The 27,382-nt window shown below is 44.8% G+C and overlaps 1 protein-coding gene across 3 annotated transcripts in view; it reads right to left on the reverse strand.

The window, feature by feature from the left end:
* Positions 1-26,482, reverse strand: part of MAPK4 (mitogen-activated protein kinase 4) — a 175,159-nt gene extending 148,677 nt beyond the window's left edge. For 2 of the 3 annotated variants that reach the window (XM_023207534.2, XM_023207532.2), the window contains exon 1: positions 26,327-26,482. The gene's annotated coding sequence lies outside the window, so the exon portion shown is untranslated. The remainder of the gene's footprint in view (positions 1-26,326) is intronic. The other variant, XM_023207533.2, reaches the window with a different exon arrangement.
* Positions 26,483-27,382: the final 900 nt, after the last annotated feature.

Below are 27,382 nucleotides of genomic sequence, written 5' to 3' on the forward strand. Positions count from 1 at the left end.
CTGGTCAACATGGTGAAACCCTGTCTCTACTAAAAATATACAAAAATTAGCTGGGCGTGGTGGTGCACACCTGTAATCCCAGCTACTAGGGAGGCTGAGGCAGGAGAATCACTTGAACCTGGGAGGTGGAGGTTGCAATGAGCCGAGATGGCGCCACTGTACTCCAGCCTGGGCAGTGGAGTGAGACTCCATCTCAAAAAAAAAAAAAAAAAAAGAAAGAAAGAAAGAAAGAAAGAAAGAAAGAAACAACATCATCAACCATCTAGACAGAGAATTCCAAACCCTGCTGTGAAGTGATTAGCTAAAATCTCTTATCCAGCAGCAGTCTTGGGAAGTTAGTCTTTAATATGCTCCTAATGAAGCACCTACCACACCTTCCTGTAGGGGCTGCCCCTAGTGGGATGTCAGAAAAGCACTGGTGGTGGAGACCTAGGAGGCCTCAGCTCCAGGTCTGACTCTTGCCCTTTTGACTCAACCCAAACTTTGGACAAGACATTTAATCCCTCCCTGTCTTACTCCATTTAGGCTGCACAAGAAAAACTTTAGGAAGCTTATAAACAACACAAATTTATTTCTCACCGTTTTGGAGGCTGGGAGGTCTGAAATCAAGGCACTGGCAAATTCGGTGTCTGGTGAAAGTTCCCTTCCTTGCAGATGGCGTGTTCTAGCTGTGTCATCTCACAGTGGAAGTAGCAAACATGCTACCTCGGCCTTTTCGATAAGGGCACTAATCCCATTGAAGACCTAATTATTAATATCTCCCAAAGGCCCCATGTCTTAATTCTATCACACTGGGGATTAGACTTCAACATACGAATTTGGAGGGGACACATTCAGACCACAGCAATCTCTTCTGCCTGATTCTCATTTATATGATAGAGATAATAACACCTACTCTACAGACTTCTTGTAGTAATCAAATAAGGTAGAGTATGTTAATGAGCTTTGAAAAATATGAAATTGTTTTTTACCAGCTGTCATTTCATAATTTTATTTTCTCAAGTTGAAACCTTAAAAAAATTCATCCCTCTAAAAAAACCCTGCAATTTGAAGGTGTCACCACAAGATGGCAATGGCATATAAATTAGAGTCCCCAAAATCCTAAAAGTAAAGATTAAATGAAAATTGAAGAATGTCTTTAATATTACCAAGCATATATGAAAGTATTTGCCTGGAGTGACTGTTTTCAGAACATTTTGAGGTCTTGCCCTGGATCAGTAGGAAAAAAAAAAAAAACCCTTTTTGCTTTTCTGCACAGGTAACAGTAGAAAGAAAACAAATACATCCATAAAAAGGGCTAATGTACACTTGGAGCTTACCATGAGCTAGGCAGTTCTCCAAGTGTTTTCCATGGATTATCTTATTTTCTCCTCACAAAAGTTATATAATTATTACTCCACATATGCAGATGAGGACTCTGAGGCCTAAATAAATTTTGTTTTCTGCCCAACTCTATGCACCTAGAAAGTAAACGCATGGCTGGAATTCACACCCAGGCTGGCTGACTCTACATCTAATAGTGTTCAGCACTTCAGCACCAAGAACTCAAATACTTTTAGATCTGTTATCCTCCAGCAGAAGAAGGTAATTTTCCACTTTAATTTTTTGGTAACTCTATCCCCTTATAATTTGCATTTTTATAGGATGTCTAGCTCAGAATACTTTGTTCAAAATCAGTGATACTGGTAATATTGAAGGTCGCTTAGCTAAGTGGAGCTAGCCAAATCACATAGCTTTGACAAACCAATGTCAATTGGATAGTTGCTCAGAAATTGTTTTCTGACACAGAAAGTCATAAATTACATTTTAAAAGCTTCTTTTGCACAAACATTGTAAATAATTCAAGTTCCTTATCAATGGATATAAGATGTCCCTGTATAGAGCAGGTACCCTCACCTTGTTTTTCCACTAATAATAATGGGTCCTTACTGAGGTGGTCACACCCAGTAACATGGTTTGGCTGTGTCCCCACCCAAATCTCATCTTGAATTATAGCTCCCATAATCCCCACGTGTCATAGGACAGACCCAGTGGGAGATAATTGAATCATGGGGGCAGTAACCCCCATGCTGTTCTTGTGACAGTGAGCGAGTTCTCACGAGATCTGATTGGGGCTTTTCCCCCTTCGCTCACCACTTCTCCTTTCCACCACCATGTAAAGAAGGACATGTTTGCTTCACCTTCTGCCATAAGTTTCCTGAGGCCTCTCTAGCCCTGTGGAACTGTAAGTCAATTAAACCTCTTTTCTTTATAAATTACCCAGTCTTGGACAGTTTTTTATAGCAGCATGAGAGTGGACTAATATAGCTACTCACCAAACCCCTTATTGATCAAGTATAGCCTTAGTGTAAGTAGACATTGATGCTAGAATAGTACCCCAGGGCACTATCTGAGTTAGAACATAGCCAAGGTCATACTCATACTTTTGCACATTATGGGGGACTTGCAGGTACCTGCAACTTTAACATTCTCTGTAGCAAAAACCAGACATGTTGATATATTACCTACCCCACTGTCAAACACGCAGCTAAAGGAGAGGACAGGAAAGAGGGAAAGAGAGAGGTAGAGGCCCCCCCTGGCACTTAGCAGAGCACACACTGGAAGACAGGGAACATCCTCAGGGGTCAGCTTTGGATGAACCTGTATAGTAGCAAATTAGCGACATTCATATCAAGCATCGTAGAAATGCAATTGATGAAAACTCTAAGCCAGTGGTTCACAGCCTAAACTGCACATTATAACCACAGGGCTAGCTTTTTAAAATGCCAATCCAACTGGCCTGTGGACCACATCCATGACCAATTAAATCAGAACCTCTGGGGCTGACACCCAAGCATCTTTATTATTTTTAAAGCACCCTAAGTGATCCTATAGATTGAGAACCTAAAAACACCAGGCAAAAACTTAGAGTAATTTAGCATTATAAAACAATTTCTTTTTTACATAGGAAAGTGACCTTTCTAACACAGAACAAAATGACAGACAAGAAACATTTATACAGGAACAAAACAGAGACATTTCCTTCAGTTATGCAAGGCTGTGGGTATCATCAGCTCCTTGAAGAGGAGAGTCCGGAGTTAACGCTACTGATGTTTGTAGCTTGTCATCCATATTCACAGTTTATGTTGACTAGCATTTTGTGTGCAGGTCAGTCTCTTGGTTTCATGCTAGTCATTGTCATCCAATTCTTTCGTCATCCTTGTAAGCTCCTGAATTAACGGAACTCCTTCAGTGATTATTAAAGATAAATACGAGGAATAGATGACTCCAACTGACAAGTACAGTCAAGATTCTTCTGTCATAGGCAGTCGAGAGAACTAGTGCTGAACTAAGGCTTGTTCCTACCTAGGTTTGTAACACGTGCCACAAGGACAAAAACTGCAAGGTGGCTGACAAGAGTTGGGGACACAGTCTGTAGCCAGGGAACAATATACAATTCATACATCATTCTGAGTTCACTCTCTCATATTTTTTACCATCTTCAAATTAAGGAGGCTGCATTGCTAAAGTTATAAAAAGAGGATTTGTTGCTTTTGTTTTTGGCTTTTTTTTGAGAACATGAGACATGCCCTAGAGGCTTAGTTCTGCAGTTCATCCAGCCTCATGTCTGGTCACTGCCAGGGTTACACGAAGTGGATGGGAGATTAGGATTTGCACTCTCTGATTTGATTCCTCCACCATAACCCCAGAACATCCCTTAGGTCTGTGTGATTCTTTAGTAGAGAAGAGACATAAAGAGCTTGGACACACTCCCTGACTGTAGCAAGCAGCAGCTAAGTCATGCTGTAAAGTAGCAAACAGTAACTAGATGCTTAAGGATGATAAACTCTTTGGTTTTTATCCAGAAATCTCTCCCAGTTGAACTCCCAGCAAGCACCGGTCCTCAAGGAACAAGAGGACTTCAGGCACTCTTCAGTGAAAGCACAGCAATTATGATGAACAGGATCTCACTCAATCCTCAATATGCCTTGAGGTTGGCAAGACAGACATTTATGCCCCTAATTCACTGCTGTGAAGAGGAAAGCTTGGGGTCAGAGAGACCTTGAGAAGTCCTCTAGTCCAGTGTGTCTCTAGCTTTAAATGCATCAAGATCACCTACAACGTTTGTAAAACCCAGGTTGTTAGGCTCCAGCCCCAGAGATCCAGAAATTCTGATTCAGTGTCAAGAGAAGGGAGAACTGATAGCAACAGGAGACAAATTCCTAGGCAGACAGGGACGGGATCCCAGTGAAACCCGAACTACAAGCCAAAGACAGTTTAAAGCCTGAAAACTGAGCTGCCAGTTCCACAGAGTCCATGACCAGAGTGAGAACTTCTATCCCCATCTTACCCTCCCTGTCTCTCAATTGGTTCCTTGTTTACTGTTTTTTTTGTTTTGTTTTGTTTTTTGGAGACAGAGTCTTGCTCTGTTGCCCAGGCTGGAGTGCAGTGGCGCAATCTCGGCTCACTGCTACCTCCACCTCGTGGGTTCAAACAACTTTTATGCCTCAGCTTCTCAAGTAGTTGGGACTACAGGTGCACACCACCATGCCCAGCTAATTGTTTGCATTTTTAGTAGAGATGGGGTTTCATTATGTTGCCCAGGCTGATCTCAAACTCCTGAGCTCAGGCAATCTACCCACCTTGGCCTCCCAAAGTGCTAGGATTACAGGCGTGAGCACTGCACCTGGCTGATTGGTTCCTTCTGAATGATGCCTTTTAACTAATCGAATGGTGCTGTTTCCAAAGACCACCCATGGACCAATAAGCACACATCCTCTCATTCTAAGCCCATAAAACCCCCGAACTCAGCCTCATAGACAGAACCCACTTTCAGGGTCCCCTCTTTCAGTTGAGAGCTTTCCTTCTGTTGATCAACAAAATTCTTCTCTCCCTTACTCACTCCCTGGTGTCCATGCACATTATTCCTCTTGGTCACAGGACACAAACCCAGAACTCACTGAGCTGTGGGCAGCAGGAATGAAAAGAGCTGTGACATGCTCCCACTCACCAGACTATGGTAGAAAGAGAGCTGTAACATGCTTCCACTCACTGAGCTACAAGAGTAAAGAGCTGTGACTTTTCTTGCAGACTCAGACCTTGGGACTTCCTGAGCAAGAGCTGTAACACCCCTTGGGGCTCCACGATTGCTAGCATCTCTGAGTTTTGGGGTGCCACTGCGTTCTCCTCATCTAGACACTGGTGCCCAACATGGAAGCTGCTCATGGCATGCCCAATCCAGCTATAAGCTGAGCACAGAGCTGTAGCGGGCACGGGATCTGGGCCAGTGCACAAGCCAAGCACAGCCTGCCAGGCCAAGCAGGTGGAGCGAGCCCAGTGGGCTGGAGTGAGGCCTCAGGCAGAGGCAGCAGCGGCTGCAGAGATTTCTGGCTGATGAAGCAGCACCGAAGGAATTCTGTAACAGAATGAGCCTTGCTAAAAAAACTTCTAGGTGCCGCTGCTGATGCTGCTCTGCAGACCATAGTTTGAGAAACACTGGCCTAGTCTACCCACCTGCCCAGTGCAGGAATTCTTGGCACAACAACTGTAACATCTCTGTGATATAGTCCCAGGCTAAGCCATTCTAACATCAGGGAGCTTAACTCACAAGGTAGCCCAGCACTTTCTTAGGCCACTCTGGGTGACTAGGGTGGGGGTAGGTGGTAGAGTCAGGATTCGGCTTTCTCAGTAAGGGCTTCTGCACCTGGGCATCCTTGCTCTACTACAGAACAGGAGAGCTTGCCACTAGGAGCCACTGAGTGTCAGAGTCTGTAAGATCTTCATAATCAGCCAGCCCCGTGGTTCTCATCTGAGGAGCCCCTGTACCCAGACCTCATCCCAGACTGAGTAAATCAGAACCTCTATTTATTTAAAGTTCCCTGGGTTATTTCAACAAGCAGTCAGGGCACAGACCCACTGAATGGGTCTCTCTCCTTCACTTTAAATATGATGAATCTGAGGCCCGGAAGGAAAGGGCTCTGAACCCTCCAGCAGATCAGCCCACCTCTTCTTTAAGCTGCCCTATTCTTCACAATTCTAGAAACAGCAGAAGTTTCATCAATAGATAATATTTTCAAAATGACAATGAGAATTGTCATTTATTATTGCTTATATTAAGGTTTCATTTGCCTGTGAGCTCTGTGACAGCAAACACTTACATGTAACTTTCCTGGGTCCCCAAACTCCTAGGACATGTCACGTATCCCAGTCAGTAACCCTTGTCGGACTAACTCTTGGATCTCGACCCTTCACCACATTCTACCCTCAGGTGCATGGAGTTCCCCAGAGCAGTTCCCAACCCACCCACATGGGAACATAAGTTACTGGCAGAGGATGAACTCAACTCTTCTGCACACCTACTTTATTTGGTGGTTTAAAATATGTTCAAAAATTATTTGACACTCTCTTCACAAAGTTGAGCATAATTCACCTTCCTTTGAATGTGGGCTGGACTCAGTGGCTCACTTCTAATGAAGAGAAAGAAAAGGATAATGACCATGCCATTTCAGAGTCCAGGTTGTACAGGCACCGTAACTGCTCGGTTGCTCTCTTGGATCATGACAATGACGTACTCCCTCCAGTACGTGCCCTGGAGGGAGGCAGCTGCCGTGTGATAAGCCCCTACGGAAAGACCTCCAGAGAGGAACCGATGCCTCCAGCCACATGAGTGACCTTGGAAACTGACCCTCTAGCCCAAGACAAGCTTCCAGACATCTGTGGCCCTCACCAACACCATGACTGCAGCCTCGCGAGAGACCCTGAACTAGAACCACTCAGCTAAGCAGCTTTCAAATGCCTGACAAAGAATCTGTAAGCAAATAAACCTTTGCCGTTTTAAGCTTCCGAATCATGGGGTGGTTTGTTACAGCCACAGATAGTGAATACATCTTGCTGCCTTGCTTTTTAAGCAAAAGCACTCGTACATTTTAGGATGTTGAGAGTGCCCAAGATGAACATGCAAACTCCTCCTCCTCCAGTTCTCACAGAGGGAGGATAAATACATGCATCCGGCAGTCCTACTGGGTAAGCAGAAGGTGGAAGGCCCCCGGAGCAGTACTGATGGACAATGGAAAGGCAGATGTGTTTGGGTTTCCAAGGGAATTTCAGGCATCTCAGTCAATCATCCAGCTACTACCTGATGCCAGGCAGAGCAGGGAGCAAGGGAGGGGTATAAAAGAAGTTCTGTAATTGATTTAAGTTTCTGCCCTAAGGTTTACTAGTATCAGAGAAGGCAAGATTCACACAATGGACATTATTAGAGAATATGGCAGTTTATATTCTAGTGCTATTCCATGGAGCAGGGCCAACAGTAAACACCATGAAAGAGACAGAGAAGGCAGAACACCCCTAAGTGACTCAAGGAACAGACATCTAGGATGGTTCCCACTGTAGGGCAAGTTTCGCTCAGAGACAAACAGCAGATGGAAGCAGGAAAAAAGCAGCTTGGCCTTAGCCAGCCAAAGGTTGATGGAAGTCCCCCTGGGCATTTGTCCAAACATTTTTAGCAACCACCTAGGAAGAGCATGGGCATGTCATTAGCAAAATGTCTGGAGCAGCCTTGGGGGAGGTATTCAGGCCATATGTCTTCCCCTGATCAGGGTGAACTTTGCCCTTAGTCACACCCATGACTTCCTGCTCTTACCTGCCCTTCTCACTCTAGGCAGCCGCTGGCTCTCAATCCTGCAGCCCATTCCCACATCTGCTGTGTTGGTTTTGAGAAGCAAAGCCACCTCAACAAAGGTGACCTATTGCTTGATGCCCCTACTGCTGAGAACAGACTCTGTTTGCCAACACTGGTCTTCAATCCCTTTGGCGTGACCCCTGCCTCCTCTTCCTCCAGCCTACTCAGGCTTCTGATGAAACCGCACAGACTGAAGGAGGAAGGGGGATGACAGGGGAGGTGGAGTCTGCTGAGATCTCTGCTAGGTTCCCTGGGTGCTGATGGGACCTGTTGGAATGGATTTCCTCAAGAGCTACTTAGAGATGTATGAATTACTGTGTGAAGAGCCCTGTGAGAGGAAACCACAAATCAAATTTTCATCACCAAATTGAAGAGAGTATTACCACGAGTAAAATCCATCACTGTTGCTTTCTTTTAAGATGGGCCAGGAATGGATGAGAACTCACTCCCCTCGTAACACTTTGCACTTGTCCCTAGCCAACAATTAGCCCACTGTTACCCTCTTCTTGATTTTCTTCATGCACACCTGGTGTGCAACTGTGATGGGCATGGAGTGGGTCTCACCTATTTTGGACAGCCCTGTTCACTCCATAATGCCCAGGACTGGCACCATCCTGAGTGTACCTGAGAGACTTCCCTGGGTAAGCCCCCAAATTGAAGGGGAATAGGCCTGGGAGGTGGGGAAATGTAGCTGCCAGCAGGTGGCTGGGCTATGACTCAGGTCTTTTAATCTGCTCTCGAGGTAGAAGCGTGACTCCCAGCTAGTACCAAAAAAGAAGACAGAACAGGCAGAGAACAGTTCCTCCCCAAACTCACCTAGGCTAAGGAGGTGGGACTGCCCCACTCCACTTCCACACGTACCTCTCAAGTGGTTGCATTTTTGTAACTCATCTGCTGGGGAAGTGTAATTGTTGCTGCCTGGTGCCACTCCAAAAGCACTCCAAAAGCACACACAGTATTTAAAATCCTGAGCAGAGGCCGAGAGTGATGCAAGGACAAAGTGATTCACAGGCCATGCACCCTGCAGCCTTATCACTTCCCATGGGGTCTCCTGTGACAGTGTCCTGTGTCTCCTGCACGTGCATGTTCTCTCCAGTCCATTTTCCAACTTGCAGGCAATTAGCAGGCAAATCTGATCACCATCCTCTTCTGCTTACACCCCTCAAAGACTCTCCTTGCCTTCAGATCAGCTCCAGCTACTGTGCTCCAGTCTCTGCCTGCCTGTCCAGACTAAGCTGCCCCTCCCCATCAAATTCTTTACCCCAGTTATCCTAAGCCACGTATGGTTCTCCATGCGAGGCTTGCTCATGTTCTCTCTCACCTCTGCCCATGCTGCTCCAGGGATACTGCCCCACTTTCCCCTGGCAAACACCAGGTCATCTTCCGAGATTCCTCCCAGACACATCACATGCTCCTGGAAGCCTCCTCTAAGTCACACTCCCTCCTGCCCATGTTTGTCCCCTGAAAGCCCCAGGTGCTCCCTCTACAGAGCATTATGGGAGTAGTACTGTGCTGTCCTTTTAGTAGTCCATTACTCACCCCAAGACTAACCACTTCATGTAGTAATGGCATCTTCCTCTTCCTTATAGCAGCAAAGCTTGCACAATACCTAGCATGCAGTAGGTGTTTCACAATTAAAAAAAAATCAATCTATCAATCTTATAGTTTGCTGTAACCATTATGTAGATTTGCAACAATCATATAATTTCCTTTTCCTTGACCAAACAGGCACCATCTGCCATCACTATGTCCTTCCTCCTAGACCAGTGGTTCTCAAATGGTAGTCCCCAGACTAGCACCACCAGCATCACTGGACAGGCGTTAGAAATGCATATTCTTGGACCCTATCCTATACCTACTGAATCAGAAACTCTGAGGGTTGCCCCAGCAATCTGTAGTTTAACAAGCACTCCAGGTGATTCAGATGCACACTCAGGTTTGAAAACCACTCGCGTGGAGCCTTCAAAGACCCTTAGAAGCAGCTCAAATTTCATTCAATGAGCAGCTTCAATGAACTCTCTGGCCACTTCCCCTTTTCCAGGAGAGCTGAGCCTCTTACAGTTTAAAACAGCTGCATTCACCTGGGGGCCAGATGTAGAAATATGGCCCCTCCCCTTACTTCTTGGCCTAAACAAGAATCACCTAGGGAACAAAGGAAACCAGGCAACACGTGCACTCTGTGCTCCAGGGAGCTCTCTCTCTGTTGAACCCTGGGCAGCGGGTAGGCTCTCGGTCGACACTTGCTCAACTACACAGAGTTCACCTAAGGCTAAATCTATGGCTGGAGCTCCTTAATGTTACAGAAGCCAGTTTCTGGTTATTTTTCTCCAAATAACAATGTTAGACACATCAGGAGTATGACAGGCAGATGTGCCACTCCTATCACTGCAGATACAAGGAACAGGGCAATTAGGAAGATCTTGGTTGTCAGTTTCAGCTCAAAGTTCCACTGGTAGCCACAATGAAGGCTGTGGTTGTGAGCTGAATTTATTAGGTTTTGCTGCCTACCCTTCATCCAAATCACAGCATAACATATTCAGGCCTACAGAAATGTCCAAAGAACCAGAAATGCCCAACTTTTTTTAGCACTAACGTTTTTATAAACTCTTCTATTGTTTCATGTGTTCTTATTTTTATTGAGCACAAGGTAACCCTGGTGTTTTTGCTGCTTAATGCAGGGAACTGCAATCTTGGCTGTATATTTGAATCACCTAAGCAGCTTCACAAAAAATCTGATTCCCAGACTAGACGGCAAACCAATTAAACCCTAGTCTCTGGAGTGAGACTCAGACATCCATATTTTTAAAACGCCCCAGATGATTCTAACATGCACTTAATTTGGAGTTTTAAATAAAACTGATGTCTGGACCCCATGCCACATAAATCAGAATCTCTAGGGCTGCAGCCTGGGCACAAATGTGTAACCCAAGCCCTCATACACACATGCATATGGTGTGTAGGAAGTGTATGCAAACAGGTACATATACACTCCAGGTACTCTAATGCAGCCAAAGTTGAGAACAACAACACATACCATTAGTTCCCAAACTTGTTTGCACTTGAGAATCATCTTTTTAACATTCCAAACCTCATGCTAGACCCCAGAACAATCAGATCGCAAGCTCTAGGGCAGTGAGCTGGGCACAGACATCAATATTTTGTAGGGTCCCCAGGTGATTCCAAGGTGCAGACAAATTTGGAAAGCACAGCACAGGCTCCAAGCTCCAGGAGAGCAGGGTCTGTCTTGTAATTTTTACTGTAACTCTCCTACAGCACCTACTTTTATTTGTTAAACTGAATTGAATTTGTAGAGGCCTCCATTCTCATGAGGTCCTTTCCAACTATGCCTACTTGCATTGGTGCCACCTAGGACCCTATGAATCCAGAGCAGAGCTTGGCATAAAAGGAATATGCTTCACACAAACTGCATTATACTGCTTCATTAGTAAATCCTGTCCTAGGGACTTCCACAGACCTGACACTTTGTTATTTCATTATGTTATTTAATTAAAAATGGAATCGATTATGCCTTTTTCACATTAGATGTTGGTAGAATTTTTTGTTTTTTTAACTTTTAGGTTCGGGGCATATATGCAGGTTTGTTATATAAATAAATTGCATGTCACAGAAGTTTGGTGTACAGATTATTTTGCCACCCACATAATAAGCATAGTCCTTGATAGGTAATTTTTGGATTCTCACCCTCTTCCCTCCATCCTCAAGCAGGCCCCAGCGTCTGTTGTTCCCTTGTGTTCATGTGTACTCAGTGTTTAGCTCCCACTTATATGTATGAACATGCAGTATTTGGTTTTCTGTTCCTTTGTTAATTTATTTAGGATTTACTTAGCTCCATCCACATTGCTGCAAAGGACATGATCTTCTCATTCTTCTGATGGCTGCTAGTGTTCCACGATGTAGATGTACCATGTTTTCTTTATCTAGCCCATTGTTAATGGGCATTTAGGTTGATCCCATTTTTTGCTACTGTGAATAGTACTGCAATGAACATATGTATGCATGTGTCTTTACAGAAGAACGATTTAAATTCCTTTGGGTATATACCCAAAAAAAGGATTGCTGGGTCAAATGGTAATTCTGCTTTGAGTTCTTTGAGAAATCACCAAACCGTCTCCCACAATGGTTGAACTAATTTAAATTCCCACCAGCAATGCATAAGCATTCCCTTTTCTCCACAACCTCACCAGCATCTGTTGTTTTTTGACTTTTTAATAATAGCCATTCTGACTGGTGTGAGATGGTATCTCACTGTGCTTTGGATTTGCATTTCCTAATGAATAGTGATGTTAGCATTTTTTTCGTATGCTTGTTTGCCACGTGTATGTCTTCTTTTGAAAAGTATCTGTTCATCTCCTCTGCAAACTTTTTAATGGGTTTCTTTTTTGCTTGTTGATTCATTTAAGTTCCTAATAGATTCTGGATGTAATTGATAGACCTTTGTCAGATGCATAGTTTACAAATATTTTCTCCCATTTTGTAGATTGTCTCTTCACTGTTGATGGTTTCTTTTGCTGTGCAGTGCTCTTTAGTTTGATTAGGTCCCATTTGTCAATTTTTGTTTTTGTTGCAATTGCTTTTGGCATCTTCCTCATGAAATCTCTGCCTTACACTTTTTGATAGTGTCTCCCTCTTCGGAATTTCTTTTGCTGTTTCTCCTTGGGGTGGCTTCAGAGAAAAATAAAAATAAGCCTTTCCAGCTCTCTGTTCTCAGCATGTTTAAAAACTGGGAATAGCTTTTGACTCAGGTGCCTAGGAGTGAATTTAGGAACTGAGGTGTTGTCTTAGTCCGTGTGTGCTGCTAAGACAGAATACCTGAGATTGGGACATGTATAAAGAACAGAAATTTATTTCTCACAGTTCTGGAAAACCAAGATCAAGGAACTGGCAGGTTCAGTGTCTTGTGAGGGTCCAACCTCTGCTTCCAAGGTGACACCTTGAACCCTGCAGCCTCCAGAGGAGAGGACACTTCATGTCCTCACATGGCAGAAGGCAGAAAGGCAAGAAAGGGACTAAGCTTCTTCCATTAAGTCATTTTATGACAGCATTAATCTATTCATAAGGACAGAGCCCTCATGACCTAAACACCTCCCCGAAGGCCCCACTTTCCAACACTGTTGCATTAGGAATTAGGTTTCTAACCCACGAATATTAGACAGCACATCCATGGCCTCTGCTCCTTGCTGAAGGAGGAGTTCACTCACCAGGTCAGAAACAGCTCCTATTTTAAGAAGGCTGCAGGTGAGGTAAAAATTACCATTAATCCCTCCTTTCACATTGATGCTGTGCACCTGGATTTACCCAACAAGTGAGGGTGATTTTTCTCTATTGCAAACGCACCTGGTGTGGATACTTATCATCGCAAGGATTCCTGCTGTGAATTCCTTTGTGGACATGCTGATGTTTATACAGCAGGTTTGCTTTAAGAGGAGGTAGAGCTGCAAAATCACTCATTAAAACTTGGAAAAATAAGCTTGGTACAGCCTTTTCTTTTTGAGAGTTTTAAAACTCTCTTCACATTTGTAGTTTTAATTTAGCATGACCTGATTTTTGCCAGCATTGACCATCTAAAACTTGATGGTCAATCTCTATAATAACTGTTGCAGCAACAGGAGGGCTTGGCTAGAAGTGAGGAGAACTGGGCTCTGTATACCATGTCACCTCTAATTCCCTGTGGGACCTTCAGAAGTTATTTGATCTTCAGGTTCCTCATTTGTAAAACTAGAGAATAAATACTCCCGATGATTTTCTTCCAACTCAAACCCCGTGTGATTCTAATTCTCTTGTGAACAATGACATTAGTCTTATAGAAAGGGCTTCGTTTTTCCCTTTTGTTTTTCTAGAAATGTATAATTATTTGGAAGAAAATACCTTAAATTCAATTCCATAAAAGAAAAGACTAAGGAATGAATATATGTGCCATAATGTACTAGACACAGTAAGGCTACAAAAAGAGAGACAGCCTATATTGCTGAAATTAATGAGGAAAACAATCATCTAACCATGATTCAAGACAGAATGAAATAGATGCAATGACACAAAACCAGAGAGGAGGTAGCTTGGAGTATTTAAAAAAAGAATGTCCAGAATAAAGAGCAAAATTATTTTTACCAGGGATAAAACAACACCGATGTGGAATCGAAAGTGGCTTCTAGTCCTGGAATACTAGAGAACCAGGTAGTAACTATATCATCTAAGACAAGCCACACATCTTCCCCTAGCTTCAGTTTTCCCCTCTGTAAAATGGAAATCATATAATACTGGCTCAAAATATCAGACAGCGCCACTAGGAGGCTCAAAGAAGACATCGGTATTAGAGGACTTTACAAAATGGTGCAGAATATAAGTTACACAAAACCATGGAGGATATATGTGAACTATATTGACCATGTTCCTATAGATTTTGGTCTGATGATGAATAAAAACCAGAATTTCTAATGAGAAAGCAGTCTAGAACAGTGGTCCCCAACCTTTCGGCACCAGGTACCAATTTCATGGAAGACAATTTTTCCGTGTACAGGGGTGGGTGTGGGAGAAGCATATAACTCACCATGATGTAGAATCAGTGAGAGCTCTGAGCTGGTTTCCCTGTAACTAGACAGTCCCATCTGGGGGTGATGGAAGACAGTGACAGATCATCACACATTAGATTCTCATAAGGAGCGTGTAACTTAGATCCCCCACATGTGCAGTTCACAATAGGGTTTGTGCTCCTATGAGAATCTAATGCCACCACTGATCTGACAGGAGGCGGGCTCAGGCAGTCATGCAAGCAATGGGGAGTGGCTGTAAGGAGAGCTGAAGCTTTGCTGGCTTGCCCACCGTTCTCCTCCTGCTGTGCGGCCTGGTTCCTAACAGGTCACAGACCGGTACTGGTCCTGTGGCCCAGGGATTGGCGACCCCTGGTCTAGAGGTTAAATTCACAAGAGGATCTTATAAACTGTGGCTTCTTTTTTCTCCACCTTCTTAATTCTCTCCTTATTTATTTAAGTATGATTATTTAAAATATCAAATAGTAAAATATAAACCAACAAATCCCTTCCCTCACATCAATCCTCAATCACTTCTTACTTTATCACTACTAACAATGTCTTGTGTGTCCTTCTAGGAAAAAAGCTTATGACTGCCCCGTAATCGTAACTGCACATGCTCCTGCATGTGTCCCCTGTATCGACAGCTATACACCTGCTTTTCTAGGTATCCATTACTGGAGAGAAAAGATCTTATTTCAAATAATCTAAGTTTAAGGCAATATAGTTTTAGATTACTGAAATCTGACAATGCTTTTGGTGGTGATAATTAAATAATAATGCGATTATTATTTATTATCAATAGCAGAGGTGGAAGAGAAAATTAGGTTACTTAATATATTATGGAAGCCAAATCCTGAACTCAAATTGTAGAGTAAAACACTGTTGTTTGTTGGTTAATGAAGGGAGAAAAATTCAGCACATAAAAGGTGGATAGATTTTTGATTCTGGGAATCTGCTTCTGAATAAACCTAAAAGAAAAGCCAATGGAAATTTTTTTACTGCCTGTAGTTCATTCTCATTTCAGAACATTGAGAATCTTATGAGAATCTCAGAAGAAAGACTGCTCATAAGAAAGGAGGGGTTTCAGAATTAACAAATTCACTGAATAACTTTTGAAAAATGAAAGCGTATAGACATTTGGAAACAAGACTTTGAGCTTTTAACTAAAGTACTTCAACCGAGAGCGTTATCACTTTGGAATCACCCAACAAACTTAAGAATGATCTGAGTCTTTTTTCTTTTGTCTTTAGTCTCCATTCAACTCAAGAAAATAGTAAAATATAGAAAAATGGACAGTTATTCAGGCCACAACATACCCAGAACTACTTACTAGATATATTCTCATTCATACTGTAAAAAACTCTCGCTCCTATTCTGTGTACACTAACGTTCTTCTCTGTGTCATTTTGATGGCACATATTTCACTGGCTTTATTACACAGCAGATGGCTGGGTCGTTAAAGCCCTCTTCGAGTCCTACACTGTAGGCATTGAAACTTCATAATAATTCATAAGACATTTTTCATTTTTTCGCCTCTGATCTGGAAAGCACCAGCAGTCCACCATAGTTACACCACTGTTACATATTTCTCACCTCCTCTTCCTATGTGATTTACAGTAATCATCTTCCTTATTCTCCTCTTACAAATAAAATCATTTCAGATTTCTGAACTTCTCTGTTCCTTTTTTTCTAGTGAATGAGCTATAATACTTCACCATTCTGAGTTCTTTAAAGGTTCTGGACACTTGGTAAAAAGTCCACCACATACTGAAGGTGATGTCATGGTCTCTGATAAGTACAGGAATTTGCTCAGCTAACTTTGTCTGAACTCCCTGTGGCTTTCACATATGTTATTGAAAAGGCAGCACATTATCTCTTATTAGCAGACAAGATGGTATTGAAATGACTGGAAAAACTCAAATCCACATAAATGGAAAATTTGACAAAAGAAACATAGTAAATGGCCCTGATGGTTCTCAAATAACTATACCTCTTTAGAAAAATCACCTTAAGAGCCCAAGTTACTGATAAAAGAAATTTGGGCTTGTACCTAAAGTGAATCATGTTGGAGGAATTAATTTACTTCATCTCAGGCTGAAAGTTTTCAAATGTCATGGTTCATAAATTCTTATGGCTGGTAGGGCTTTCTGACCATTCTGCCTCCAAAAATAATCACGGAAGGGCACATTTTCCAGGAGAACAGAAAATTTGCCTCTTCAAAATTAATTAAGTCATTTATCATTTCTTCCAAAGGATCGGTCACAGTCTAGAATTACCTGGGAGTGGGGTTACAGATTTGTTCTTTTATGGACATTTACTGAAATCTAATTGGAGGATTTCTATTTCTAGCAATATGGTAGACTAATTTATCTATAGTCCTTTCTGTGTGAAGTATTGTGAAATTAAAAATCAGCAGGGTAAATTATTGTGGAATACATAAAAGGCTCCACGGTATAGGGTGGTCTCCAGAAAGTCAGTGGGGATACCTCCCCCTAAGACAGGGCCCTTTCCAGAGGGGCACACCCACACCTTCCTTCTCTTTACCCAGTGACTACATGCCTGAAGGGTGAGGGCAGAGAATGCGGTTCCCTGGACAGACAGTGATTTTCTGAGGGGATAGCTCAGCTCTAAGGTTTCCAGGGAAAAAGGTACTCAAAAATAAAAATAGAAGCCGCCACCACCCCACTCCCACACCCCAAAAGCCAATGGAGGCTGTGGTAAGGTGGAGGATGAGAAGTTACCACCACTCAGGCTCCCTTTGTCCAACCTTTTCAAACTCAGGAAATACACTTTCCTTTTTGTAGACTTCTCTGGCTTCTTGAAAGTTGGGGGAAGAGCTGGAGGAGGTAAGGGGAAAATAGATGTGGCTGCTGATCCCAAGAACACATGGTTGAGCATGCAGCTTCTAAAAGCCAGAAACTATCATAAAGCTCCAAACCTTAGCATCAAGCAGAGTCATCTGGAAAGGCTATCTTGACTTCTTAGCCTGGACCTGATGGTTCAGCCTCTACAAGGAATTGTCTGGGCCATGGAAGAGAAGTTCTGCCTTCAACTGATTTGCTTTCCAGGAAGCTGATTTGCTTTCTAGGAAGCTGATTTGCTTTCCAGGCTCACCAGGGCGAGTATTAAAAGACCAGCGAGTAGGCAGGGCTAGGAGCAAAACTGCAGGTTTATTTTTCTGTCAGCCAGCTTTGTGGGGGAGGGGTGAGGTCCGTCAGTCTCCAGCAGGGGAGGCCAGGGGAGTCACCCCGTGGAGCTCTCGGCGAGGTTCCTAGGTCCGCACACGAGCAGTGGCCAAGGAAGTTCGCACCGCGAGCCAGCTGGGAGCGGCTTTTATGTCCTGGGCCTGGGAGTGGGCGGGCAGTGGGCGGGACATAGGCGGGTCGGGGCGGGCGGTAGGCGTGGCTAGGCGGTTCCGGTTTTTCTCCGTCTGAGGTCGAGTTGCGCCTGCGCAGTCGACCTGTGTCTTTCCTGGGCACGGGAAAGCTGATGGTGAAGAACCCGGAACTGCGCCATCTTGCCTCCGTTCGTCCAAACATCAACATGAACATTTTGGGGTCCAGTTTGAGTGGAAGGAACTTGCCCAGCTAAAATACAGCCTACATTTTTTACTTCTTAACAGCTGCTGAAAGAGAAAGCATCTTCCTGCCTCAACACTTCCCTTGGTACTAAATTCTCATCTTTTGCAGGACAGTATAGGTGAGAAGAAAGAAGCAAGTTAGAGATGGGGCTCCAGGTAGCACTCCTGTGACTGCCTTCTCAGCCAGGTCACCTGCCTTATTAGGACAGCCTGAGGAATTAGTCTCATCAATGCAGGGAAATAGATCTACATGTGGCTATATCCAGTTAGTGGAAATGTATCCATCCTAACTTCTGCTTTCCAGCTGCAACTAGGGTGTTGTGTTGGGAGCAGATAAAGTTCTCTGGTCACAGTCAGGCAAAGAGCAGCTGGTCACTTGTGTTTCTCTCCTGTCAGTCTCTAAGATGGATCTGACTGGGTCCCACCTCCTGCCAGTAGTGGTGAACTGGGTAATTTGAGCCAACTTTCCCGGTGAACACAACAAAGAAAGCTGGATGAGGTTAACAACAAACAACAAACCTTCCTAAAAGCACCACAAAGCTAACAAGATAGGGAGGAATTTCAGGTTTAAGATGTGAGAAAAGAAATAGATCTAGACATGTGGGCCTCAGTACTAGGGGCCACTTTTACCCAGTTGGAGGGGCTTGTCAATCCAAAACGGGAAGCTAGGAAGCTGAGCAGCGCATTGATGCCCTCATGGAATCAAGAAGCCAGGGCCTCACTAAGGCCTGGTAAACCACTTTACACTTAGAGTAGGACCCCAAAGAGCTTCAAGCTTATCCAACCCACCTTATTTTGTTGTTGTTGTTGCTGCTCTGTTTCATTTCATTTTGGGCTTTTCGCAGCCTGAAGCCATGGTTTTTACTTTCTGTCTCAAAGTGGAAAAGAGGGATGAGGAAGGGGCTTTACTGGCCCAATCAGAACCAGAAACTAAGAACCCATGACTGTATTCTCTCCCTTGGACACCCCCTGATAGACCCTAGAAGTAAGAGAGAACAAAAAGTAAACTAGTCTGGCTTCATGTCATCTGGGTGATCCAGAAAATCTGAGGCCCCAAAATTGACCCACTATTGCTGATACCCCAGAAAACCTTAAGAAGTTAATTTAAAATTCTCTCTTGAACTCCTGTCATCTTTATTATGATTATCCAAAGTCTCAAATTATCAAATGTCCTGAAATGTTAAATATCACTAATTATATGAAGCACTATTATTTATGTACCAGTGAAAAAGAAAAAATGCTGTCAACTATCTCTCCATCTAAGCTTGCTTCAGGAACTAACAAGCAGCTCTACGACTAAGAACAAAATGTTTAGCTTGAAACATGGCACTGGAGATGTTGGAATCATTGAACATGAGGGTTGAATGGAATTCCTTATAAAATAGCCACTATACCTATAAGATCAGAGGTTATTGTTTTTCCTTTTGACAAATGACTTTCTATAGAAAGGTTATTTTAAAAAAAACACTACACTCAAATAGATAATTCACCAAAACAACAACAACAAAAAACACCACACACACACACACACACTCACACACACAGAAAGTGCTATAAAAAATCCTATAGAAAAATGTTTAGCTGTATTGGTAAGCAAAATGTAAATGAAAGCAATAAAGACACTTTTACTTTGTCATATTAGTAATTACAAAAACAAGTATGTTATCAATGGTGTGGTGAAATTTCATCATTTATAGCATGCTATCAATATAAGGTAAACTGGTACACTATTTTGGTAAAGCCATTGAACACAATGCACACACATCCTTGGTTCAGTAATTTCACTCTTTGGGAATGTATACTAAGAAAACAATCCAAATTGTAGAAAAAGTACAGACACAAAGTTGCTCACGCAGTGATGGCAGGGAGAAATTAGGACCAAACTTAATGTTCACTAATAGCAAAACATTGTGGTAAATTAACGAGCTTCTAAGGATTGAATTATGCAGCCATTAAAAATTAAGTTCACAACAATGAGAACACAAGGACACGGGGAGGGGAACATCACACACCGGGGCCTGTCAGGGAGTGGGGGTTAGGGGAGGGAGAGCATTAGGAGAAATACCTAGTGTAGATGACAGGTTGATGGGTGCAGCAAACCACCATGGCACATGTATACCTATGTAACAAACCTGCACATTCTGCACATGTAGCCCAGAATTTAAAGTAAAAAAAAAAATAGCATCAATAAAACTCTAACATTGTGGAAAGACACAAAAAAATTACGTTCACAAAGAGTTTATGTTCACAAAAATTATGTTCACAATAACACATACATTGTTTAATAAAAAAGGCAAGAACAATTAAAATTATACGTATAATATGGTCTGAATTGTTCAAATGAGTTTGAAAATGAGCCGGAAAAAAAACACTAAAAATAAACATAGCAAAATATGATTGAGATTAAAGCATCACAGGATCACAGGTAGGATGTGTTTATTATTCTTGCCACCTTCCATAATGAATACATACTACTTTTTTAAATAGACAAATAAATGTTTTCATTCTAGTTATTTACTGTAAAGATGATACAAAAAGCAATAAAAGAAGTTTTTATAAAATAATCTCATTCCACCAATCGAACCGTCTCAGTTTTTCTGTGATTGTTTCAATACTGCCTGTGTTTACACACACCTTTGGCATAGACGTAATCAGTTTGAATTAATGAGTAGTTCTCTGAGGATCACGTGCCCTGGAAATAGACAAGCTATCAAACCCTTTTCCTGCCTAGTCTCCCTACACCGACACACTCTACAACCAGGAAGACAGAAGAACGGTATCCCAGCAGCACTGAGTGACAAGGGGATGGGGTGAGCTCCTGGCTCCTTGCCCCAGCCTCCCAGCTGATCTCTGTGTGACCTTGGCAAGCCATCTAACCACTCTCAGCCTCAGTTTCTCCAATTATTCAATGAGCAAGCAGGGCTGTCCAGAAACCCCTAAAATCTCTTTCAGGTCTAATTTCTGTGACTGTGTGCACATTTGACCCAAAATCTCCAAACAGGTCTCAACTCGAAAAATTTTATACAAATCAAACCTGTTTAAATACAAATGAAAGACGAGCAATGCTTTAAAGGAAATCTCTACCACAGCAAATCTTCATGTAGAATGTTCCTTATTTCTTATTTTTAATTTTTGTTAAATCTAGACATTGATATATTGCCAGATCAGTCTTGTGCAGGGCCAGGCAGTTATATTTAACATTTCTACACTAAAGCAACAACTAGAACACTGTCTTCCTCACTGAAGCTAAGGTGATCTAAACTAAGGAAAAAGATGAATTAATGAGAAGTCTGAATTATAGTTTCATTTGTAAAGCCTTATTATCTTAAGTTCTTAAATTCATACAGTCATACATCACTCTGAGAAATGCATCATTAGTCAATTTCCTGGTTATTGGAACATCATAGAGCATACTTACACAAACCTAGATGGAATCGCCTACACACTTAGGCTATATGGTATGGCCTATTGCCCCTAGGCTACAACTCTGTACAGCATGCTACTGTACTGAACACTGTAGGCAACTGTATCACAATGGTATTTGTACACCTAAATACGTCTAAACACGGAAAAGGTACAGGAAAAATACAGTATTATTATCTTACAGTTTCACAGTCCCACATGCAGCCCTTCATTGACTGAAATGTCATTATGTAGCACATGACTATACTTAAATTACTTGTCCCCCCAAAATAAGGGGGCAAGTATTTCCTGCCTGGCCGGTTTTAATGCAAGAATGTCTCATCCCAGGCTCAGGTATTCCAAAAGAAAAGTTTGACTCAATGTACTCCTATTATAAACTCTTCAGATACCATTAGAGTGACCTGAAAAAGAGTTTCATTCACTTCCCGAGGCAATAACTTCAGCACTGACCAACCTCGTTTATAAGGTGCAGTAAGTTACTACTACCCACTAGTGGAACGCAGAGCCTCCTGCTAAACCGGAATGAACCCTGCCCCTCATTTCACCTGTGATGCTGCTAATGTGGACCTGGGGTTGCAGACGATATGGAAGTTCTTACTTTTGAGGGTAGGTGTTAACAGAAGTACAGGTCACCCCGGATTTAACAATTCCATTTTGATCTGTGCTCTCAATTTAAGTCAACACTTTGAGAAGCTTCTCTTAGCTCTTATCAGTCATAGGTAGGACTAGTTTCCTATTCTGGCAGACACAGCTGTCCAGTCATTCCTCAACACCTTTCCCAGAGACTGCTTTCCCACGAAGCTAATGAAACTTAAATTCAGAGCCCATCATTTGTCCTCACCAGACCCTTCCAAGGCCTGGGAGGCGCCCTAGCAATGTGCTCCCCTTATCATTTTGTCTTTTCCTTGAAGAGGGCCCATCAAATTACATAAGCACCAAGTCCACCAGAACTGAATCCTCCTCTGCCATTTTCCTCCCTGGCTGGTGGTTACCAGGCACTGCTCAAGTAGCAGGCTGGGAAGATCTTGTGGGTAATGCAGTTCTGCTACCCACAGTTCTGGTATATAAATCAGCCACACTAGAAAAATTTGAGGTTTCATGCTTCAAAAGATTAACTTAATATAATAACCAGATTAGGATATGAGGTCTGAAAAAAGAGGTATTTATTCTAATTTATGAAATTACTTATATGAAAAGTTCTGCCATGTTAATTACACATGTATTAGTTTCTCTTTATTGAAAAGAATTGAATTACGTTAGATAAGGCCTCTCTTATATGGCATGATACATAATAACCAATAACCCTTAGAACAGTGGTTCTCAAGTAGCAGTGATTTTGTTTCCAAGGCGATACTTGGCAATGGCTGGAGACATTTTGGGTTGTCACAACTTGGGGAGCAGGCTGGTGTGTGGTGCTCCTGGCATCTAGGGGGCAGAGGCCAGGGATACTGTTAAGCATCCTGTAATGCACAGGACAGCTCCCCACAACAAAAACTTATCTGGCCCATAACATCAACAGTGCCCAGGTTGAGAATCACTGCCTTAAAATAATGGGCACATGTAGGTAAGGAAGCAAGGATTCTCCCTGCAAAGAATAAAGCTTTAAACTTTGGAGTGGAATGTATGAGGGCCAAGCTGGCAGGTGGCTCACAGAGAGCCACTGTCTGACTTCAACCACTGCACCATGATAAACAGCAATGAAGCCTCCAGACTTTCATGAATCATGGGACTGCAAGGACCCTTGCCAAGACTGGCTACGTGAGGAGGCGGTAGTTTCAGGAGCACCAGGAAAGGCACTTTGCCTCCCCAATTACCTCTGACACCCACTTGTCTGTGCCTGACATTGTCTCATGGTGAACACAGCCTTTCATTCCATAATGAGGCTTAAAGTGCAAAGACCCCTGGAAGAGAGAACACAGTGACCTACATTCATATTCAAGAGAAAGTGACTGATGACAGATTGGTTTTCCCCTGAGACCAGTTTTCCTACAGTGAAAGGCTCTGAACAGCTGAAAGTGATGGAGACGAAGAGCAGACAGCAGGTCCTGATGAGGCCGGGAAGGGGTGAAGAAATGGGCAATAGAGGTCACTAAAATAAGTGTCACCTACCCTAGCGACTCTTTCTGCCTGAGCCTGCAAGGAGGGAAGGATGTAGAGGAAAAAAAAAAAAAAAAGTCACATTCTTGGCCTTGAAGAATATTACAGTCAAGTTCAGCTCAGGTGAAAAAACTCCAGGAATGTTTGAAAGAATGGCTGAGATGCAGGGCAGTGCTACCCCACAGCCAGGACAGGAGACCAAGGTCCTTGCCAGCTGTGGGATCATGCTGAGCCTCAACTGGTTCTGGGTGATGCCCCCCACCTGACACCTAGCATAGTCCTTGACACAGTAAAATGTTCCAGCAGCACTTGTGTGTTGAGTGAAAGGAAACTATTTCAGAGGAAGATCTATCAAATGCCTAAACTACTCTAAAGACAGTTTGTTTTCCTTGACACCTTTGCCAACACTATTTCCCTCAATTTGGGAGGAAAGTCTTCGTTAGTTGTCTTTGCCCATCTGAATCCTATTTCATCTTGCAAAGCCCGTTTGTTTTCTCTATAAATTCCTGACAGTTTTTCCCCTTTTCTTATAAGCACATTCGTCTAGTACTTACCATATTTTCTATGTATCTTTCATAATGGGCTTACTTACAGAAAAGACTTCAGAGAGGCTTTCAAGTTCACAACAAAAATACTGTAATATAGTTTTTTTACAGACAATTAAAAAGGGAGGTCTCAGAAATAATTTAGGGAGAAAAAAAATCATTGTACCAAGAAGCTGGGATAAAGCTGTTACCAGGAATTTCCAGAGGCCAAGGCAAAAAGATAAACATACAAGGCACGTAGAGAGTTCTCAATGTCTGATAAGAGAAAAACCACAGTTCCATGTGGTGAGAGTATTTTTTATGTTAAATTCCAGGAGGAATTTGCTCCTGGCTTTTCATATATGCTGCCCAAGTTGTCATTTTACATGTTTATCTCGTGAACCAGAATTCTTTAAGACAAAGACTACATCTTAGACTACGTTCCCGATAAATGCCTATATTGCATTGTAAATACTCAAATATTTGCTAATGGATATGATTTTCTTGCCAGTCTGGATATTCCAGTGCATCTCAAGATCCTGATTATCAGAGTAACAGATTCGTCAAATCTCTTAGCAGGAAAACTATTTAATTCCAGTCCTAGGGCCCCAGCCATGGGCAATGATGGGACTTAAAGACTCTCTCGCCCCAACACCACTGGTATCAGTTTGGAGTGAGGGGCTAGAAGGTTCAGCTGGCCCTGTCTTCACGCTTCTCTCTCCCTTCCTCTATTGGTTCCTTCCTTGTTTAGGAGGTGTCTTTTCGTCTGTCTCCAGCACAGATTCTCCATCCCTTTGAGCATTAGGGCTTTGCCCTTTGATTCCCTGTGATAACTCCAGGGAGCTTTACGCAAAGAAACTGACTTTTCTAATGCAAGGAAACTGAATTGGAAAGAGGTACCAGGCAAGACTTTTTACTATTCAGCCCTGCTCCTGTCTGACAAACCCTCAAACATAGAAGTGTACCCTCAAGTGTAGAGGACCAGCCCTTCATGTACCACACAAGCGGTGCGGAAAGGTTAAAATGCAGGTCACTAAAGGAGTTGAAGACTCAAGGGTCAGAAGATATTATATTTTCTCTCCCTTGTTTCTATCTGTACCCCAAAAGTACACTGGGCAACCCTTCAGCAAAAAAGCCTTGTGCACTTAGTAGGTGCTCAGTAAATATCTATTAGAATAAGGTCATAGCATAGCTATCTTGAACATAGTAGGTACTCAATAAATATCTGTTACATTGAGAACAGTCATGACACTTCACCTTTGCACGGGGTAGGTGCTCAATACGTATCTATTCAATTGAAAAGTTTGTAGTATACCTGCTTTTCACACAGTAGGTGCTCAATAAGTATCTTTTACATTAAGGTTATTGTAAGATAGCTGCCTTGCACACAGTAACCTCCCAGTAAATGGCTATTGAACAGTTGCGGACACTCCTCCTTAGAGAACCCAGGCAGGGGTGACATTAATCAACCACCAGGCACAGATCCATGAATGGAAATGCACGTCTCGAGGTAGTGCTTTCCAGAGTGCTGGAAAGGCGCGTGACAGCACGCGGCCGCTGCGCTCTTTCGGGACGCTGCTGACCCACTACTGGCTCCAAGGTATCGATTAACGATCAGAATCCATTCCCCACCCAGGGGCGGGAAACAGCCGCCTCCTCCAATGGTCATCTCGGGGCCGGACCTGGAACTCCCGCCACAGCCCCCTCCTGGGGCATCCGCCCACCCCGGCTTTACCTACGATTCCAGCGAGTAGCAGGCAGAACAAAAGCAAAAGCCGGTCGGACTTGTGATTGCTTTTCTGATAGAGAGCAACCCGGGAGGAGGCTGGGGGAGCCGGTCCGGAACCCAGGATGTCAAACCCGAGTCGCTGCCCTCTCCGGCAGGCTGGAGCTCTGGGTCGCCAAGCGGCGAAAGCGGCGGAGTCCCCCCACTCCCCTTCTCCCAGGGGCTACCGACCGGGAGTGTGGGCGCCTCGGTCGGGTGGCGAGGGGAGAGGGCTCTGTATCAACCCTTGAACAAGGAAGGGAGAGGCTGGAGGGGAGGATAATCGGGGACTGGGGCAGACCCCGCAACCGCGATCCAAATCTGAACTCGCAGTGTGAACCTCCCCTCGGCGACCCCAAGCGCTCAGGACTGTCCCTGGGGGGTGGGGTCCCCTCGCGGGGCCCGGCCCCTGCATCCTCCTTCCCTAAACACACCGCAGGGAGCCCAGCTGCAACCTCCTATCCCAAACGGGTCGGGGACAGCACCGGCGCGCGGTCCGCGGGCGAGGAGGTCACCCAGGGCAGCCGGGCGGGTCCCGCGGGAGACCCCCGCCGCTGGGAAACTCGCTAGTTTGGCAGTGGCTTGGCCTGGGGGGCTTACTGTTAGGGTGAGGTGAGGAGGCAGACAGTGCGAGGAAGTCTCATCTCTTCCCCGCTTCTCCGGAGCCCGCCGAACTCCGAGAGGTGCAGGCGGCGGCAGGAGAAAGCCAGCGGAGGGGGAGCCACTTACCGAGGCAGAGCCCGAGAGCGCGGCGGCCCGGGCACGAGCCGCCCTTTGTCTGCGGCCGCGTCGCCGGCGCGCTCGGCCAGGCCGGTCCCAGCCCTGGCGCGCGGCAAGCTCCCGCGGGCGCCCCGACAGCCCGGCTCGCTGCTCCTGCTCGGGCTCGGGCTCCGGCCCCGGGCCCCGCCTGCGCTGCCGCGGCCGCTGCCGCGGCTCCGCCCCGAGCCGGGCCCCGCCCCCGCCCGCTGGGCCCCCACCTGCTGCGGCGGTGGCGCTGGGGAGCCCGGCCCTGGGCGCCTGGGGGCGGCCGCCTCCCGCGCGCCCCGCTCTGCCCTCCCGCAGCCTCCAGGCCGCTCGGCTGCGCGGTCCCGGGGCCTTCCCGGACCCAGCCCCGCGGAGACGAGCTCACCTGGGGAGCCGAGCCCCGTCCCGGGGTAGCCTGGCCTTCCCGGGGCACGCGCGGTGGAACTCCAGTCACTCAGACGCCTGTCCTCACGCCCGCCGGGGGTGGGGGATCCTCCGGCTGCGTCCGGGAGGGAGGGGGCGCCGGGAAGGCGGGAAGCGGGGATCCGCCTGAGCCCGGTCGCCGCCCCGCCAGCCCCGCGCTGCTGCAGCCGCCGGGGGCCCGGTGGGAGGGTGGGTGGGGAGAAGGAGCCGGCGGGGACCGGTGGGCTCTGGAACCGGGGAGACCCGCGCGCGCGGGAAGGGGCACCCGGCCGAGGGTTGAGGGGGCGCGGAGCCCACGTGCACCGCTCCCCAGCCGGCCTCAGATTCCGAGCGGGCCGCCTGGGCTGTGAATGTGTGCTCATTGGCATGACCGGAATAAAACTAACAAAAGGGAACCAACACGTTGGGATCCGGAGGAAAGGGACAGGAGAAGCCACTGGACCCTAACACTGGTAATAACTGGTGCTTCTGTAGTGCCTTCAGCGAGCCCAAAGCTGTGGGCACCGATGAGGGGCGTCACTGAACGCGGTGAGTCCCCTTGGAATGGTTAAGGCGCTGCTTTTCTAGGCATAGAAAAGTCTGATAACCTAAATATCGTATAATGAGGTCGCTGGTGGC

Source organism: Piliocolobus tephrosceles, chromosome 18, assembly GCF_002776525.5.
Source record: "Piliocolobus tephrosceles isolate RC106 chromosome 18, ASM277652v3, whole genome shotgun sequence".
Classification (NCBI taxonomy): domain Eukaryota; kingdom Metazoa; phylum Chordata; class Mammalia; order Primates; family Cercopithecidae; genus Piliocolobus; species Piliocolobus tephrosceles.